This window comes from Epinephelus lanceolatus, chromosome 4 (genome assembly GCF_041903045.1).
Source record: "Epinephelus lanceolatus isolate andai-2023 chromosome 4, ASM4190304v1, whole genome shotgun sequence".
Lineage (NCBI taxonomy): Eukaryota > Metazoa > Chordata > Actinopteri > Perciformes > Serranidae > Epinephelus > Epinephelus lanceolatus.
Window position 1 is genome coordinate 13164853 of NC_135737.1, and position 18817 is coordinate 13183669.

General features: G+C 45.5%; 18 non-coding genes across 18 annotated transcripts; all 18 read left to right on the forward strand.

The window, feature by feature from the left end:
- The first annotated feature begins 715 nt into the window (after positions 1-715).
- Positions 716-879, forward strand: LOC144463003 (U1 spliceosomal RNA). Its single transcript, XR_013491145.1, has one exon. It is a non-coding gene; the product is annotated as a U1 spliceosomal RNA (small nuclear RNA).
- A 719-nt stretch (positions 880-1598) lies between these two features.
- LOC144463283 (U2 spliceosomal RNA) lies at positions 1599-1789 on the forward strand. Its single transcript, XR_013491424.1, has one exon. It is a non-coding gene; the product is annotated as a U2 spliceosomal RNA (small nuclear RNA).
- A 981-nt stretch (positions 1790-2770) lies between these two features.
- LOC144463004 (U1 spliceosomal RNA) lies at positions 2771-2934 on the forward strand. Its single transcript, XR_013491146.1, has one exon. It is a non-coding gene; the product is annotated as a U1 spliceosomal RNA (small nuclear RNA).
- A 719-nt stretch (positions 2935-3653) lies between these two features.
- LOC144462890 (U2 spliceosomal RNA) lies at positions 3654-3844 on the forward strand. The gene has a single exon (XR_013491054.1). It is a non-coding gene; the product is annotated as a U2 spliceosomal RNA (small nuclear RNA).
- Positions 3845-4825: 981 nt separating this feature from the next.
- On the forward strand, positions 4826-4989 carry LOC144463093 (U1 spliceosomal RNA). Its single transcript, XR_013491235.1, has one exon. It is a non-coding gene; the product is annotated as a U1 spliceosomal RNA (small nuclear RNA).
- Positions 4990-5708: 719 nt separating this feature from the next.
- Positions 5709-5899, forward strand: LOC144463353 (U2 spliceosomal RNA). Its single transcript, XR_013491494.1, has one exon. It is a non-coding gene; the product is annotated as a U2 spliceosomal RNA (small nuclear RNA).
- A 972-nt stretch (positions 5900-6871) lies between these two features.
- LOC144463005 (U1 spliceosomal RNA) lies at positions 6872-7035 on the forward strand. Its single transcript, XR_013491147.1, has one exon. It is a non-coding gene; the product is annotated as a U1 spliceosomal RNA (small nuclear RNA).
- Positions 7036-7754: 719 nt separating this feature from the next.
- Positions 7755-7945, forward strand: LOC144463402 (U2 spliceosomal RNA). The gene has a single exon (XR_013491545.1). It is a non-coding gene; the product is annotated as a U2 spliceosomal RNA (small nuclear RNA).
- A 981-nt stretch (positions 7946-8926) lies between these two features.
- On the forward strand, positions 8927-9090 carry LOC144463051 (U1 spliceosomal RNA). Its single transcript, XR_013491193.1, has one exon. It is a non-coding gene; the product is annotated as a U1 spliceosomal RNA (small nuclear RNA).
- A 719-nt stretch (positions 9091-9809) lies between these two features.
- Positions 9810-10000, forward strand: LOC144463311 (U2 spliceosomal RNA). Its single transcript, XR_013491453.1, has one exon. It is a non-coding gene; the product is annotated as a U2 spliceosomal RNA (small nuclear RNA).
- Positions 10001-10981: 981 nt separating this feature from the next.
- Positions 10982-11145, forward strand: LOC144463053 (U1 spliceosomal RNA). The gene has a single exon (XR_013491195.1). It is a non-coding gene; the product is annotated as a U1 spliceosomal RNA (small nuclear RNA).
- Positions 11146-11864: 719 nt separating this feature from the next.
- Positions 11865-12055, forward strand: LOC144463329 (U2 spliceosomal RNA). The gene has a single exon (XR_013491471.1). It is a non-coding gene; the product is annotated as a U2 spliceosomal RNA (small nuclear RNA).
- A 981-nt stretch (positions 12056-13036) lies between these two features.
- Positions 13037-13196, forward strand: LOC144463149 (U1 spliceosomal RNA). The gene has a single exon (XR_013491291.1). It is a non-coding gene; the product is annotated as a U1 spliceosomal RNA (small nuclear RNA).
- A 719-nt stretch (positions 13197-13915) lies between these two features.
- Positions 13916-14106, forward strand: LOC144463312 (U2 spliceosomal RNA). The gene has a single exon (XR_013491454.1). It is a non-coding gene; the product is annotated as a U2 spliceosomal RNA (small nuclear RNA).
- A 981-nt stretch (positions 14107-15087) lies between these two features.
- On the forward strand, positions 15088-15251 carry LOC144463054 (U1 spliceosomal RNA). The gene has a single exon (XR_013491196.1). It is a non-coding gene; the product is annotated as a U1 spliceosomal RNA (small nuclear RNA).
- A 719-nt stretch (positions 15252-15970) lies between these two features.
- Positions 15971-16161, forward strand: LOC144463330 (U2 spliceosomal RNA). The gene has a single exon (XR_013491472.1). It is a non-coding gene; the product is annotated as a U2 spliceosomal RNA (small nuclear RNA).
- A 981-nt stretch (positions 16162-17142) lies between these two features.
- LOC144463091 (U1 spliceosomal RNA) lies at positions 17143-17306 on the forward strand. Its single transcript, XR_013491233.1, has one exon. It is a non-coding gene; the product is annotated as a U1 spliceosomal RNA (small nuclear RNA).
- Positions 17307-18025: 719 nt separating this feature from the next.
- LOC144463331 (U2 spliceosomal RNA) lies at positions 18026-18216 on the forward strand. The gene has a single exon (XR_013491473.1). It is a non-coding gene; the product is annotated as a U2 spliceosomal RNA (small nuclear RNA).
- Positions 18217-18817: the final 601 nt, after the last annotated feature.

Consider the following 18817-nt stretch of genomic DNA (forward strand, 5'->3'; position numbering starts at 1 on the left):
ATGAATTGAACCGGTACCTGTTGAGTGAGACCACTAGCTGCCAGTTCAGTCAGATGAATAGATCCATTCCCCCAACGTGAAAATCCACTCTGCATAATTTCTGCCGCTGTTTGCCACAGTCGGGTCTGTGCCGATATGTCAAAAGAAAGGCAAACACTCTTCATATGGTTGCGCTTTTATTTATAATATTATTTTCTTCTTTCCTTTAGTTTCAAACAGAGAAGCATGTGGATATATTTTTAACAAAGTGTTGTTCACACTCCAGACCAATAGGTGGCAGCAGCGGGCGGATCACGCCGTGTCTCTAATGTGAGGAGACAGGCCTGTTTTTTAGTCTTTCCGCTGACTTTTTTCTTTTAAATGCAGATCAAACAACACTTGATTGCAGTGTCATTTATCTTTGTCTGGTGTGAACTCACTTAGGTTTTTGCCTCATTTATTGGCGATCAATGGACAGCCTGGCCATGTTAGCTTAGCTTTTACTATGGATATACAGCATGGCGTGATGAGATATGTGCCCATTTCTCTCAAGTAAAATGTGAACAAGTTTTGTTCAGTCTCACTACAAAAGTGTCTCTTGTATATTAGCGTCCTGTAGATTATCAGAGCCTTTATAGTGTGTGGTTCTGGACTGGTCATTGCTATACATTGCCAGCACCATCACCTATCATCGTATGACCGTGAATGAGGCCCCTGTGTGTGAGGTGTACAAGTCATACTTACCTGGCAGGGGAGATACCATGATCAAGAAGGTGGTTCACCCAGGGCGAGGCTCGGTCACTGCACTCCGATTGAGCTGACCTCTGCGAATTCCCCAAATGTGGGAATCTCGACTGCATAATTTCTGGTAGTGGGGGACTGCGTTCGCGCTCTCCCCTGATGTGCTTGTTTAATGCAACCAACAGCTGTGGCAGCATATGGCACTAGAGAACCGCGTGCATCAAACGCCATTTCACACTCAATCACAGGCTTTGCCCTTGCCCGTTGTGTCAGTGCAAGTCGGTACCGCATCACTTCACATCTGTGCCACTACTGAAGAAGCAAAAGAAGCTCCTATGATATTGTTATATCCTCACACTCAGTCATTTAGAATAATATGTGGGTTGCAACTGATGCCCCCGCCCACCGTATTAAAAGTGGGGCATTTTTCAGTGAAACGCGTCAAGTCACAGTGGCAGCGGCTCTCCGTTGTTAATATAAAGACAGTCAACGAGTAGAGACAAATCTTAAATTGTTTACTTTAGTTTGCAGATATTTATGATGGATGCACTCTATGTTTTGAAATCTTCTGAAGGTTGACAACATGCCGAAAAAAACACAGCAGATTACGACCAGTCGGCGCGGGAGACCGTGCTGTGACTCCCTCCTTTTCCGCTGACCCATTGGCAGTATCACTTTTCGGCCCGCGTTAACTCCCATAACCTTTTGTAATAAAAGTCTGCGATCGGATGCATATTTGTGTTGCCCATCAGTCATAAAACATCGAACTTCACGTTCACAGTCTGCCGTGTGTTTTTGTAGCGATCGAAATCATATTGAACCCGCGAGCTAGAGTCACAATGAGGAGACTGAGTCTCCCACTTCACTCAGCAGTCAGTATCGCTTCTCGGCCTTTTGGCTAAGATCAAGTGTAGTATCTGTTCTTATCAGTTTAATATCTGATACGTCCCCTACCCGAGGACCATATATTAAATTGCTTTTTGGAAGAGGGAGATGGAAAAGGGGCTTGCCCCGTCCACTCCACGCATCGACCTGGTATTGCAGCACTTCCAGAAACGGTGCACCCCCCTCCCTCAACGTGTTGAAAACAGACCACGTAGGACGTGTCTCTAATGTGCCCTCGCCTTGATTTCTTGTTTTCGCCATGCTAGCGTGCAAATTGCGTATGTGTTGACTGAGCCCCTCTACCAGGTGCGCATTTCTAATAGTCATGCGCTATGGCATCATTTACACACTTGCCCAACTTCTCTTTTTGGAACTTTGGCCGTGTTTGAACTTTTCGCCACTGTCTGGCACTTTCCTTTTGAGGACCTGTTACATGCATCTCACTGTAAAATGAATTGAACCAGTACCTGTTGAGTGAGACCACTAGCTGCCAGTTCAGTCAGATGAATAGATCCATTCCCCCAACGTGAAAATCCACTCTGCATAATTTCTGCCGCTGTTTGCCACAGTCGGGTCTGTGCCGATATGTCAAAAGAAAGGCAAAAACTCTTCATATGGTTGCGCTTTTATTTATAATATTATTTTCTTCTTTCCTTTAGTTTCAAACAGAGAAGCATGTGGATATATTTTTAACAAAGTGTTGTTCACACTCCAGACCAATAGGTGGCAGCAGCGGGCGGATCACGCCGTGTCTCTAATGTGAGGAGACAGGCCTGTTTTTTAGTCTTTCCGCTTACTTTTTTCTTTTAAATGCAGATCAAACAACACTTGATTGCAGTGTCATTTATCTTTGTCTGGTGTGAACTCACTTAGGTTTTTGCCTCATTTATTGGCGATCAATGGACAGCCTGGCCATGTTAGCTTAGCTTTTACTATGGATATACAGCATGGCGTGATGAGATATGTGCCCATTTCTCTCAAGTAAAATGTGAACAAGTTTTGTTCAGTCTCACTACAAAAGTGTCTCTTGTATATTAGCGTCCTGTAGATTATCAGAGCCTTTATAGTGTGTGGTTCTGGACTGGTCATTGCTATACATTGCCAGCACCATCACCTATCATCGTATGACCGTGAATGAGGCCCCTGTGTGTGAGGTGTACAAGTCATACTTACCTGGCAGGGGAGATACCATGATCAAGAAGGTGGTTCACCCAGGGCGAGGCTCGGTCACTGCACTCCGATTGAGCTGACCTCTGCGAATTCCCCAAATGTGGGAATCTCGACTGCATAATTTCTGGTAGTGGGGGACTGCGTTCGCGCTCTCCCCTGATGTGCTTGTTTAATGCAACCAACAGCTGTGGCAGCATATGGCACTAGAGAACCGCGTGCATCAAACGCCATTTCACGCTCAATCACAGGCTTTGCCCTTGCCCGTTGTGTCAGTGCAAGTCGGTACCGCATCACTTCACATCTGTGCCACTACTGAAGAAGCAAAAGAAGCTCCTATGATATTGTTATATCCTCACACTCAGTCATTTAGAATAATATGTGGGTTGCAACTGATGCCCCCGCCCACCGTATTAAAAGTGGGGCATTTTTCAGTGAAACGCGTCAAGTCACAGTGGCAGCGGCTCTCCGTTGTTAATATAAAGACAGTCAACGAGTAGAGACAAATCTTAAATTGTTTACTTTAGTTTGCAGATATTTATGATGGATGCACTCTATGTTTTGAAATCTTCTGAAGGTTGACAACATGCCGAAAAAAACACAGCAGATTACGACCAGTCGGCGCGAGAGACCGTGCTGTGACTCCCTCCTTTTCCGCTGACCCATTGGCAGTATCACTTTTCGGCCCGCGTTAACTCCCATAACCTTTTGTAATAAAAGTCTGCGATCGGATGCATATTTGTGTTGCCCATCAGTCATAAAACATCGAACTTCACGTTCACAGTCTGCCGTGTGTTTTTGTAGCGATCGAAATCATATTGAACCCGCGAGCTAGAGTCTCAATGAGGAGACTGAGTCTCCCACTTCACTCAGCAGTCAGTATCGCTTCTCGGTCTTTTGGCAAAGATCAAGTGTAGTATCTGTTCTTATCAGTTTAATATCCGATACGTCCCCTACCTGGGGACCATATATTAAATTGCTTTTTGGAACAGGGAGATGGAAAAGGGGCTTGCCCCGTCCACTCCACGCATTGACCTGGTATTGCAGCACTTCCAGAAACGGTGCACCCCCCTCCCTCAACGTGTTGAAAACAGACCACGTAGGACGTGTCTCTAATGTGCCCTCGCCTTGATTTCTTGTTTTCGCCATGCTAGCGTGCAAATTGCGTATGTGTTGACTGAGCCCCTCTACCAGGTGCGCATTTCTAATAGTCATGCGCTATGGCATCATTTACACACTTGCCCAACTTCTCTTTTTGGAACTTTGGCCGTGTTTGAACTTTTCGCCACTGTCTGGCACTTTCCTTTTGAGGACCTGTTACATGCATCTCACTGTAAAATGAATTGAACCGGTACCTGTTGAGTGAGACCACTAGCTGCCAGTTCAGTCAGATGAATAGATCCATTCCCCCAACGTGAAAATCCACTCTGCATAATTTCTGCCGCTGTTTGCCACAGTCGGGTCTGTGCAGATATGTCAAAAGAAAGGCAAACACTCTTCATATGGTTGCGCTTTTATTTATAATATTATTTTCTTCTTTCCTTTAGTTTCAAACAGAGAAGCATGTGGATATATTTTTAACAAAGTGTTGTTCACACTCCAGACCAATAGGTGGCAGCAGCGGGCGGATCACGCCGTGTCTCTAATGTGAGGAGACAGGCCTGTTTTTTAGTCTTTCCGCTGACTTTTTTCTTTTAAATGCAGATCAAACAACACTTGATTGCAGTGTCATTTATCTTTGTCTGGTGTGAACTCACTTAGGTTTTTGCCTCATTTATTGGCGATCAATGGACAGCCTGGCCATGTTAGCTTAGCTTTTACTATGGATATACAGCATGGCGTGATGAGATATGTGCCCATTTCTCTCAAGTAAAATGTGAACAAGTTTTGTTCAGTCTCACTACAAAAGTGTCTCTTGTATATTAGCGTCCTGTAGATTATCAGAGCCTTTATAGTGTGTGGTTCTGGACTGGTCATTGCTATACATTGCCAGCACCATCACCTATCATCGTATGACCGTGAATGAGGCCCCTGTGTGTGAGGTGTACAAGTCATACTTACCTGGCAGGGGAGATACCATGATCAAGAAGGTGGTTCACCCAGGGCGAGGCTCGGTCACTGCACTCCGATTGAGCTGACCTCTGCCAATTCCCCAAATGTGGGAATCTCGACTGCATAATTTCTGGTAGTGGGGGACTGCGTTCGCGCTCTCCCCTGATGTGCTTGTTTAATGCAACCAACAGCTGTGGCAGCATATGGCACTAGAGAACCGCGTGCATCAAACGCCATTTCACGCTCAATCACAGGCTTTGCCCTTGCCCGTTGTGTCAGTGCAAGTCGGTACCGCATCACTTCACATCTGTGCCACTACTGAAGAAGCAAAAGAAGCTCCTATGATATTGTTATATCCTCACACTCAGTCATTTAGAATAATATGTGGGTTGCAACTGATGCCCCCGCCCACCGTATTAAAAGTGGGGCATTTTTCAGTGAAACGCGTCAAGTCACAGTGGCAGCGGCTCTCCGTTGTTAATATAAAGACAGTCAACGAGTAGAGACAAATCTTAAATTGTTTACTTTAGTTTGCAGATATTTATGATGGATGCACTCTATGTTTTGAAATCTTCTGAAGGTTGACAACATGCCGAAAAAAACACAGCAGATTACGACCAGTCGGCGCGAGAGACCGTGCTGTGACTCCCTCCTTTTCCGCTGACCCATTGGCAGTATCACTTTTCGGCCCGCGTTAACTCCCATAACCTTTTGTAATAAAAGTCTGCGATCGGATGCATATTTGTGTTGCCCATCAGTCATAAAACATCGAACTTCACGTTCACAGTCTGCCGTGTGTTTTTGTAGCGATCGAAATCATATTGAACCCGCGAGCTAGAGTCACAATGAGGAGACTGAGTCTCCCACTTCACTCAGCAGTCAGTATCGCTTCTCGGCCTTTTGGCTAAGATCAAGTGTAGTATCTGTTCTTATCAGTTTAATATCCGATACGTCCCCTACCCGGGGACCATATATTAAATTGCTTTTTGGAAGAGGGAGATGGAAAAGGGGCTTGCCCCGTCCACTCCACGCATCGACCTGGTATTGCAGCACTTCCAGAAACGGTGCACCCCCCTCCCTCAACGTGTTGAAAACAGACCACGTAGGACGTGTCTCTAATGTGCCCTCGCCTTGATTTCTTGTTTTCGCCTTGCTAGCGTGCAAATTGCGTATGTGTTGACTGAGCCCCTCTACCAGGTGCGCATTTCTAATAGTCATGCGCTATGGCATGATTTACACACTTGCCCAACTTCTCTTTTTGGAACTTTGGCCGTGTTTGAACTTTTCGCCACTGTCTGGCACTTTCCTTTTGAGGACCTGTTACATGCATCTCACTGTAAAATGAATTGAACCAGTACCTGTTGAGTGAGACCACTAGCTGCCAGTTCAGTCAGATGAATAGATCCATTCCCCCAACGTGAAAATCCACTCTGCATAATTTCTGCCGCTGTTTGCCACAGTCGGGTCTGTGCCGATATGTCAAAAGAAAGGCAAACACTCTTCATATGGTTGCGCTTTTATTTATAATATTATTTTCTTCTTTCCTTTAGTTTCAAACAGTGGATATATTTTTAACAAAGTGTTGTTCACACTCCAGACCAATAGGTGGCAGCAGCGGGCGGATCACGCCGTGTCTCTAATGTGAGGAGACAGGCCTGTTTTTTAGTCTTTCCGCTGACTTTTTTCTTTTAAATGCAGATCAAACAACACTTGATTGCAGTGTCATTTATCTTTGTCTGGTGTGAACTCACTTAGGTTTTTGCCTCATTTATTGGCGATCAATGGACAGCCTGGCCATGTTAGCTTAGCTTTTACTATGGATATACAGCATGGCGTGATGAGATATGTGCCCATTTCTCTCAAGTAAAATGTGAACAAGTTTTGTTCAGTCTCACTACAAAAGTGTCTCTTGTATATTAGCGTCCTGTAGATTATCAGAGCCTTTATAGTGTGTGGTTCTGGACTGGTCATTGCTATACATTGCCAGCACCATCACCTATCATCGTATGACCGTGAATGAGGCCCCTGTGTGTGAGGTGTACAAGTCATACTTACCTGGCAGGGGAGATACCATGATCAAGAAGGTGGTTCACCCAGGGCGAGGCTCGGTCACTGCACTCCGATTGAGCTGACCTCTGCGAATTCCCCAAATGTGGGAATCTCGACTGCATAATTTCTGGTAGTGGGGGACTGCGTTCGCGCTCTCCCCTGATGTGCTTGTTTAATGCAACCAACAGCTGTGGCAGCATATGGCACTAGAGAACCGCGTGCATCAAACGCCATTTCACGCTCAATCACAGGCTTTGCCCTTGCCCGTTGTGTCAGTGCAAGTCGGTACCGCATCACTTCACATCTGTGCCACTACTGAAGAAGCAAAACAAGCTCCTATGATATTGTTATATCCTCACACTCAGTCATTTAGAATAATATGTGGGTTGCAACTGATGCCCCCGCCCACCGTATTAAAAGTGGGGCATTTTTCAGTGAAACGCGTCAAGTCACAGTGGCAGCGGCTCTCCGTTGTTAATATAAAGACAGTCAACGAGTAGAGACAAATCTTAAATTGTTTACTTTAGTTTGCAGATATTTATGATGGATGCACTCTATGTTTTGAAATCTTCTGAAGGTTGACAACATGCCGAAAAAAACACAGCAGATTACGACCAGTCGGCGCGAGAGACCGTGCTGTGACTCCCTCCTTTTCCGCTGACCCATTGGCAGTATCACTTTTCGGCCCGCGTTAACTCCCATAACCTTTTGTAATAAAAGTCTGCGATCGGATGCATATTTGTGTTGCCCATCAGTCATAAAACATCGAACTTCACGTTCACAGTCTGCCGTGTGTTTTTGTAGCGATCGAAATCATATTGAACCCGCGAGCTAGAGTCTCAATGAGGAGACTGAGTCTCCCACTTCACTCAGCAGTCAGTATCGCTTCTCGGCCTTTTGGCAAAGATCAAGTGTAGTATCTGTTCTTATCAGTTTAATATCCGATACGTCCCCTACCTGGGGACCATATATTAAATTGCTTTTTGGAACAGGGAGATGGAAAAGGGGCTTGCCCCGTCCACTCCACGCATTGACCTGGTATTGCAGCACTTCCAGAAACGGTGCACCCCCCTCCCTCAACGTGTTGAAAACAGACCACGTAGGACGTGTCTCTAATGTGCCCTCGCCTTGATTTCTTGTTTTCGCCATGCTAGCGTGCAAATTGCGTATGTGTTGACTGAGCCCCTCTACCAGGTGCGCATTTCTAATAGTCATGCGCTATGGCATCATTTACACACTTGCCCAACTTCTCTTTTTGGAACTTTGGCCGTGTTTGAACTTTTCGCCACTGTCTGGCACTTTCCTTTTGAGGACCTGTTACATGCATCTCACTGTAAAATGAATTGAACCGGTACCTGTTGAGTGAGACCACTAGCTGCCAGTTCAGTCAGATGAATAGATCCATTCCCCCAACGTGAAAATCCACTCTGCATAATTTCTGCCGCTGTTTGCCACAGTCGGGTCTGTGCCGATATGTCAAAAGAAAGGCAAACACTCTTCATATGGTTGCGCTTTTATTTATAATATTATTTTCTTCTTTCCTTTAGTTTCAAACAGAGAAGCATGTGGATATATTTTTAACAAAGTGTTGTTCACACTCCAGACCAATAGGTGGCAGCAGCGGGCGGATCACGCCGTGTCTCTAATGTGAGGAGACAGGCCTGTTTTTTAGTCTTTCCGCTGACTTTTTTCTTTTAAATGCAGATCAAACAACACTTGATTGCAGTGTCATTTATCTTTGTCTGGTGTGAACTCACTTAGGTTTTTGCCTCATTTATTGGCGATCAATGGACAGCCTGGCCATGTTAGCTTAGCTTTTACTATGGATATACAGCATGGTGTGATGAGATATGTGCCCATTTCTCTCAAGTAAAATGTGAACAAGTTTTGTTCAGTCTCACTACAAAAGTGTCTCTTGTATGTTAGCGTCCTGTAGATTATCAGAGCCTTTATAGTGTGTGGTTCTGGACTGGTCATTGCTATACATTGCCAGCACCATCACCTATCATCGTATGACCGTGAATGAGGCCCCTGTGTGTGAGGTGTACAAGTCATACTTACCTGGCAGGGGAGATACCATGATCAAGAAGGTGGTTCACCCAGGGCGAGGCTCGGTCACTGCACTCCGATTGAGCTGACCTCTGCGAATTCCCCAAATGTGGGAATCTCGACTGCATAATTTCTGGTAGTGGGGGACTGCGTTCGCGCTCTCTCCTGATGTGCTTGTTTAATGCAACCAACAGCTGTGGCAGCATATGGCACTAGAGAACCGCGTGCATCAAACGCCATTTCACGCTCAATCACAGGCTTTGCCCTTGCCCGTTGTGTCAGTGCAAGTCGGTACCGCATCACTTCACATCTGTGCCACTACTGAAGAAGCAAAACAAGCTCCTATGATATTGTTATATCCTCACACTCAGTCATTTAGAATAATATGTGGGTTGCAACTGATGCCCCCGCCCACCGTATTAAAAGTGGGGCATTTTTCAGTGAAACGCGTCAAGTCACAGTGGCAGCGGCTCTCCGTTGTTAATATAAAGACAGTCAACGAGTAGAGACAAATCTTAAATTGTTTACTTTAGTTTGCAGATATTTATGATGGATGCACTCTATGTTTTGAAATCTTCTGAAGGTTGACAACATGCCGAAAAAAACACAGCAGATTACGACCAGTCGGCGCGAGAGACCGTGCTGTGACTCCCTCCTTTTCCGCTGACCCATTGGCAGTATCACTTTTCGGCCCGCGTTAACTCCCATAACCTTTTGTAATAAAAGTCTGCGATCGGATGCATATTTGTGTTGCCCATCAGTCATAAAACATCGAACTTCACGTTCACAGTCTGCCGTGTGTTTTTGTAGCGATCGAAATCTTATTGAACCCGCGAGCTAGAGTCTCAATGAGGAGACTGAGTCTCCCACTTCACTCAGCAGTCAGTATCGCTTCTCGGCCTTTTGGCTAAGATCAAGTGTAGTATCTGTTCTTATCAGTTTAATATCCGATACGTCCCCTACCCGGGGACCATATATTAAATTGCTTTTTGGAACAGGGAGATGGAAAAGGGGCTTGCCCCGTCCACTCCACGCATCGACCTGGTATTGCAGCACTTCCAGAAACGGTGCACCCCTCTCCCTCAACGTGTTGAAAACAGACCACGTAGGACGTGTCTCTAATGTGCCCTCGCCTTGATTTCTTGTTTTCGCCATGCTAGCGTGCAAATTGCGTATGTGTTGACTGAGCCCCTCTACCAGGTGCGCATTTCTAATAGTCATGCGCTATGGCATCATTTACACACTTGCCCAACTTCTCTTTTTGGAACTTTGGCCGTGTTTGAACTTTTCGCCACTGTCTGGCACTTTCCTTTTGAGGACCTGTTACATGCATCTCACTGTAAAATGAATTGAACCGGTACCTGTTGAGTGAGACCACTAGCTGCCAGTTCAGTCAGATGAATAGATCCATTCCCCCAACGTGAAAATCCACTCTGCATAATTTCTGCCGCTGTTTGCCACAGTCGGGTCTGTGCCGATATGTCAAAAGAAAGGCAAACACTCTTCATATGGTTGCGCTTTTATTTATAATATTATTTTCTTCTTTCCTTTAGTTTCAAACAGAGAAGCATGTGGATATATTTTTAACAAAGTGTTGTTCACACTCCAGACCAATAGGTGGCAGCAGCGGGCGGATCACGCTGTGTCTCTAATGTGAGGAGACAGGCCTGTTTTTTAGTCTTTCCGCTGACTTTTTTCTTTTAAATGCAGATCAAACAACACTTGATTGCAGTGTCATTTATCTTTGTCTGGTGTGAACTCACTTAGGTTTTTGCCTCATTTATTGGCGATCAATGGACAGCCTGGCCATGTTAGCTTAGCTTTTACTATGGATATACAGCATGGCGTGATGAGATATGTGCCCATTTCTCTCAAGTAAAATGTGAACAAGTTTTGTTCAGTCTCACTACAAAAGTGTCTCTTGTATATTAGCGTCCTGTAGATTATCAGAGCCTTTATAGTGTGTGGTTCTGGACTGGTCATTGCTATACATTGCCAGCACCATCACCTATCATCGTATGACCGTGAATGAGGCCCCTGTGTGTGAGGTGTACAAGTCATACTTACCTGGCAGGGGAGATACCATGATCAAGAAGGTGGTTCACCCAGGGCGAGGCTCGGTCACTGCACTCCGATTGAGCTGACCTCTGCGAATTCCCCAAATGTGGGAATCTCGACTGCATGATTTCTGGTAGTGGGGGACTGCGTTCGCGCTCTCCCCTGATGTGCTTGTTTAATGCAACCAACAGCTGTGGCAGCATATGGCACTAGAGAACCGCGTGCATCAAACGCCATTTCACGCTCAATCACAGGCTTTGCCCTTGCCCGTTGTGTCAGTGCAAGTCGGTACCGCATCACTTCACATCTGTGCCACTACTGAAGAAGCAAAAGAAGCTCCTATGATATTGTTATATCCTCACACTCAGTCATTTAGAATAATATGTGGGTTGCAACTGATGCCCCCGCCCACCGTATTAAAAGTGGGGCATTTTTCAGTGAAACGCGTCAAGTCACAGTGGCAGCGGCTCTCCGTTGTTAATATAAAGACAGTCAACGAGTAGAGACAAATCTTAAATTGTTTACTTTAGTTTGCAGATATTTATGATGGATGCACTGTATGTTTTGAAATCTTCTGAAGGTTGACAACATGCCGAAAAAAACACAGCAGATTACGACCAGTCGGCGCGAGAGACCGTGCTGTGACTCCCTCCTTTTCCGCTGACCCATTGGCAGTATCACTTTTCGGCCCGCGTTAACTCCCATAACCTTTTGTAATAAAAGTCTGCGATCGGATGCATATTTGTGTTGCCCATCAGTCATAAAACATCGAACTTCACGTTCACAGTCTGCCGTGTGTTTTTGTAGCGATCGAAATCATATTGAACCCGCGAGCTAGAGTCACAATGAGGAGACTGAGTCTCCCACTTCACTCAGCAGTCAGTATCGCTTCTCGGCCTTTTGGCTAAGATCAAGTGTAGTATCTGTTCTTATCAGTTTAATATCCGATACGTCCCCTACCCGGGGACCATATATTAAATTGCTTTTTGGAACAGGGAGATGGAAAAGGGGCTTGCCCCGTCCACTCCACGCATCGACCTGGTATTGCAGCACTTCCAGAAACGGTGCACCCCCCTCCCTCAACGTGTTGAAAACAGACCACGTAGGACGTGTCTCTAATGTGCCCTCGCCTTGATTTCTTGTTTTCGCCATGCTAGCGTGCAAATTGCGTATGTGTTGACTGAGCCCCTCTACCAGGTGCGCATTTCTAATAGTCATGCGCTATGGCATCATTTACACACTTGCCCAACTTCTCTTTTTGGAACTTTGGCCGTGTTTGAACTTTTCGCCACTGTCTGGCACTTTCCTTTTGAGGACCTGTTACATGCATCTCACTGTAAAATGAATTGAACCGGTACCTGTTGAGTGAGACCACTAGCTGCCAGTTCAGTCAGATGAATAGATCCATTCCCCCAACGTGAAAATCCACTCTGCATAATTTCTGCCGCTGTTTGCCACAGTCGGGTCTGTGCCGATATGTCAAAAGAAAGGCAAACACTCTTCATATGGTTGCGCTTTTATTTATAATATTATTTTCTTCTTTCCTTTAGTTTCAAACAGAGAAGCATGTGGATATATTTTTAACAAAGTGTTGTTCACACTCCAGACCAATAGGTGGCAGCAGCGGGCGGATCACGCCGTGTCTCTAATGTGAGGAGACAGGCCTGTTTTTTAGTCTTTCTGCTGACTTTTTTCTTTTAAATGCAGATCAAACAACACTTGATTGCAGTGTCATTTATCTTTGTCTGGTGTGAACTCACTTAGGTTTTTGCCTCATTTATTGGCGATCAATGGACAGCCTGGCCATGTTAGCTTAGCTTTTACTATGGATATACAGCATGGTGTGATGAGATATGTGTCCATTTCTCTCAAGTAAAATGTGAACAAGTTTTGTTCAGTCTCACTACAAAAGTGTCTCTTGTATATTAGCGTCCTGTAGATTATCAGAGCCTTTATAGTGTGTGGTTCTGGACTGGTCATTGCTATACATTGCCAGCACCATCACCTATCATCGTATGACCGTGAATGAGGCCCCTGTGTGTGAGGTGTACAAGTCATACTTACCTGGCAGGGGAGATACCATGATCAAGAAGGTGGTTCACCCAGGGCGAGGCTCGGTCACTGCACTCCGATTGAGCTGACCTCTGCGAATTCCCCAAATGTGGGAATCTGGACTGCAATCTGGTAGTGGGGGACTGCGTTCGCGCTCTCCCCTGATGTGCTTGTTTAATGCAACCAACAGCTGTGGCAGCATATGGCACTAGAGAACCGCGTGCATCAAACGCCATTTCACGCTCAATCACAGGCTTTGCCCTTGCCCGTTGTGTCAGTGCAAGTCGGTACCGCATCACTTCACATCTGTGCCACTACTGAAGAAGCAAAACAAGCTCCTATGATATTGTTATATCCTCACACTCAGTCATTTAGAATAATATGTGGGTTGCAACTGATGCCCCCGCCCACCGTATTAAAAGTGGGGCATTTTTCAGTGAAACGCGTCAAGTCACAGTGGCAGCGGCTCTCCGTTGTTAATATAAAGACAGTCAACGAGTAGAGACAAATCTTAAATTGTTTACTTTAGTTTGCAGATATTTATGATGGATGCACTCTATGTTTTGAAATCTTCTGAAGGTTGACAACATGCCGAAAAAAACACAGCAGATTACGACCAGTCGGCGCGAGAGACCGTGCTGTGACTCCCTCCTTTTCCGCTGACCCATTGGCAGTATCACTTTTCGGCCCGCGTTAACTCCCATAACCTTTTGTAATAAAAGTCTGCGATTGGATGCATATTTGTGTTGCCCATCAGTCATAAAACATCGAACTTCACGTTCACAGTCTGCCGTGTGTTTTTGTAGCGATCGAAATCTTATTGAACCCGCGAGCTAGAGTCTCAATGAGGAGACTGAGTCTCCCACTTCACTCAGCAGTCAGTATCGCTTCTCGGCCTTTTGGCTAAGATCAAGTGTAGTATCTGTTCTTATCAGTTTAATATCCGATACGTCCCCTACCCGGGGACCATATATTAAATTGCTTTTTGGAACAGGGAGATGGAAAAGGGGCTTGCCCCGTCCACTCCACGCATCGACCTGGTATTGCAGCACTTCCAGAAACGGTGCACCCCTCTCCCTCAACGTGTTGAAAACAGACCACGTAGGACGTGTCTCTAATGTGCCCTCGCCTTGATTTCTTGTTTTCGCCATGCTAGCGTGCAAATTGCGTATGTGTTGACTGAGCCCCTCTACCAGGTGCGCATTTCTAATAGTCATGCGCTATGGCATCATTTACACACTTGCCCAACTTCTCTTTTTGGAACTTTGGCCGTGTTTGAACTTTTCGCCACTGTCTGGCACTTTCCTTTTGAGGACCTGTTACATGCATCTCACTGTAAAATGAATTGAACCGGTACCTGTTGAGTGAGACCACTAGCTGCCAGTTCAGTCAGATGAATAGATCCATTCCCCCAACGTGAAAATCCACTCTGCATAATTTCTGCCGCTGTTTGCCACAGTCGGGTCTGTGCCGATATGTCAAAAGAAAGGCAAACACTCTTCATATGGTTGCGCTTTTATTTATAATATTATTTTCTTCTTTCCTTTAGTTTCAAACAGAGAAGCATGTGGATATATTTTTAACAAAGTGTTGTTCACACTCCAGACCAATAGGTGGCAGCAGCGGGCGGATCACGCCGTGTCTCTAATGTGAGGAGACAGGCCTGTTTTTTAGTCTTTCCGCTGACTTTTTTCTTTTAAATGCAGATCAAACAACACTTGATTGCAGTGTCATTTATCTTTGTCTGGTGTGAACTCACTTAGGTTTTTGCCTCATTTATTGGCGATCAATGGACAGCCTGGCCATGTTAGCTTAGCTTTTACTATGGATATACAGCATGGCGTGATGAGATATGTGCCCATTTCTCTCAAGTAAAATGTGAACAAGTTTTGTTCAGTCTCACTACAAAAGTGTCTCTTGTATATTAGCGTCCTGTAGATTATCAGAGCCTTTATAGTGTGTGGTTCTGGACTGGTCATTGCTATACATTGCCAGCACCATCACCTATCATCGTATGACCGTGAATGAGGCCCCTGTGTGTGAGGTGTACAAGTCATACTTACCTGGCAGGGGAGATACCATGATCAAGAAGGTGGTTCACCCAGGGCGAGGCTCGGTCACTGCACTCCGATTGAGCTGACCTCTGCGAATTCCCCAAATGTGGGAATCTCGACTGCATGATTTCTGGTAGTGGGGGACTGCGTTCGCGCTCTCCCCTGATGTGCTTGTTTAATGCAACCAACAGCTGTGGCAGCATATGGCACTAGAGAACCGCGTGCATCAAACGCCATTTCACGCTCAATCACAGGCTTTGCCCTTGCCCGTTGTGTCAGTGCAAGTCGGTACCGCATCACTTCACATCTGTGCCACTACTGAAGAAGCAAAAGAAGCTCCTATGATATTGTTATATCCTCACACTCAGTCATTTAGAATAATATGTGGGTTGCAACTGATGCCCCCGCCCACCGTATTAAAAGTGGGGCATTTTTCAGTGAAACGCGTCAAGTCACAGTGGCAGCGGCTCTCCGTTGTTAATATAAAGACAGTCAACGAGTAGAGACAAATCTTAAATTGTTTACTTTAGTTTGCAGATATTTATGATGGATGCACTGTATGTTTTGAAATCTTCTGAAGGTTGACAACATGCCGAAAAAAACACAGCAGATTACGACCAGTCGGCGCGAGAGACCGTGCTGTGACTCCCTCCTTTTCCGCTGACCCATTGGCAGTATCACTTTTCGGCCCGCGTTAACTCCCATAACCTTTTGTAATAAAAGTCTGCGATCGGATGCATATTTGTGTTGCCCATCAGTCATAAAACATCGAACTTCACGTTCACAGTCTGCCGTGTGTTTTTGTAGCGATCGAAATCATATTGAACCCGCGAGCTAGAGTCACAATGAGGAGACTGAGTCTCCCACTTCACTCAGCAGTCAGTATCGCTTCTCGGCCTTTTGGCTAAGATCAAGTGTAGTATCTGTTCTTATCAGTTTAATATCCGATACGTCCCCTACCCGGGGACCATATATTAAATTGCTTTTTGGAACAGGGAGATGGAAAAGGGGCTTGCCCCGTCCACTCCACGCATCGACCTGGTATTGCAGCACTTCCAGAAACGGTGCACCCCCCTCCCTCAACGTGTTGAAAACAGACCACGTAGGACGTGTCTCTAATGTGCCCTCGCCTTGATTTCTTGTTTTCGCCATGCTAGCGTGCAAATTGCGTATGTGTTGACTGAGCCCCTCTACCAGGTGCGCATTTCTAATAGTCATGCGCTATGGCATCATTTACACACTTGCCCAACTTCTCTTTTTGGAACTTTGGCCGTGTTTGAACTTTTCGCCACTGTCTGGCACTTTCCTTTTGAGGACCTGTTACATGCATCTCACTGTAAAATGAATTGAACCGGTACCTGTTGAGTGAGACCACTAGCTGCCAGTTCAGTCAGATGAATAGATCCATTCCCCCAACGTGAAAATCCACTCTGCATAATTTCTGCCGCTGTTTGCCACAGTCGGGTCTGTGCCGATATGTCAAAAGAAAGGCAAACACTCTTCATATGGTTGCGCTTTTATTTATAATATTATTTTCTTCTTTCCTTTAGTTTCAAACAGAGAAGCATGTGGATATATTTTTAACAAAGTGTTGTTCACACTCCAGACCAATAGGTGGCAGCAGCGGGCGGATCACGCCGTGTCTCTAATGTGAGGAGACAGGCCTGTTTTTTAGTCTTTCTGCTGACTTTTTTCTTTTAAATGCAGATCAAACAACACTTGATTGCAGTGTCATTTATCTTTGTCTGGTGTGAACTCACTTAGGTTTTTGCCTCATTTATTGGCGATCAATGGACAGCCTGGCCATGTTAGCTTAGCTTTTACTATGGATATACAGCATGGTGTGATGAGATATGTGTCCATTTCTCTCAAGTAAAATGTGAACAAGTTTTGTTCAGTCTCACTACAAAAGTGTCTCTTGTATATTAGCGTCCTGTAGATTATCAGAGCCTTTATAGTGTGTGGTTCTGGACTGGTCATTGCTATACATTGCCAGCACCATCACCTATCATCGTATGACCGTGAATGAGGCCCCTGTGTGTGAGGTGTACAAGTCATACTTACCTGGCAGGGGAGATACCATGATCAAGAAGGTGGTTCACCCAGGGCGAGGCTCGGTCACTGCACTCCGATTGAGCTGACCTCTGCGAATTCCCCAAATGTGGGAATCTGGACTGCATAATTTCTGGTAGTGGGGGACTGCGTTCGCGCTCTCCCCTGATGTGCTTGTTTAATGCAACCAACAGCTGTGGCAGCATATGGCACTAGAGAACCGCGTGCATCAAACGCCATTTCACGCTCAATCACAGGCTTTGCCCTTGCCCGTTGTGTCAGTGCAAGTCGGTACCGCATCACTTCACATCTGTGCCACTACTGAAGAAGCAAAACAAGCTCCTATGATATTGTTATATCCTCACACTCAGTCATTTAGAATAATATGTGGGTTGCAACTGATGCCCCCGCCCACCGTATTAAAAGTGGGGCATTTTTCAGTGAAACGCGTCAAGTCACAGTGGCAGCGGCTCTCCGTTGTTAATATAAAGACAGTCAACGAGTAGAGACAAATCTTAAATTGTTTACTTTAGTTTGCAGATATTTATGATGGATGCACTCTATGTTTTGAAATCTTCTGAAGGTTGACAACATGCCGAAAAAAACACAGCAGATTACGACCAGTCGGCGCGAGAGACCGTGCTGTGACTCCCTCCTTTTCCGCTGACCCATTGGCAGTATCACTTTTCGGCCCGCGTTAACTCCCATAACCTTTTGTAATAAAAGTCTGCGATCGGATGCATATTTGTGTTGCCCATCAGTCATAAAACATCGAACTTCACGTTCACAGTCTGCCGTGTGTTTTTGTAGCGATCGAAATCATATTGAACCCGCGAGCTAGAGTCTCAATGAGGAGACTGAGTCTCCCACTTCACTCAGCAGTCAGTATCGCTTCTCGGCCTTTTGGCTAAGATCAAGTGTAGTATCTGTTCTTATCAGTTTAATATCCGATACGTCCCCTACCCGGGGACCATATATTAAATTGCTTTTTGGAACAGGGAGATGGAAAAGGGGCTTGCCCCGTCCACTCCACGCATCGACCTGGTATTGCAGCACTTCCAGAAACGGTGCACCCCCCTCCCTCAACGTGTTGAAAACAGACCACGTAGGACGTGTCTCTAATGTGCCCTCGCCTTGATTTCTTGTTTTCGCCATGCTAGCGTGCAAATTGCGTATGTGTTGACTGAGCCCCTCTACCAGGTGCGCATTTCTAATAGTCATGCGCTATGGCATCATTTACACACTTGCCCAACTTCTCTTTTTGGAACTTTGGCCGTGTTTGAACTTTTCGCCACTGTCTGGCACTTTCCTTTTGAGGACCTGTTACATGCATCTCACTGTAAAATGAATTGAACCGGTACCTGTTGAGTGAGACCACTAGCTGCCAGTTCAGTCAGATGAATAGATCCATTCCCCCAACGTGAAAATCCACTCTGCATAATTTCTGCCGCTGTTTGCCACAGTCGGGTCTGTGCCGATATGTCAAAAGAAAGGCAAACACTCTTCATATGGTTGCGCTTTTATTTATAATATTATTTTCTTCTTTCCTTTAGTTTCAAACAGAGAAGCATGTGGATATATTTTTAACAAAGTGTTGTTCACACTCCAGACCAATAGGTGGCAGCAGCGGGCGGATCACGCCGTGTCTCTAATGTGAGGAGACAGGCCTGTTTTTTAGT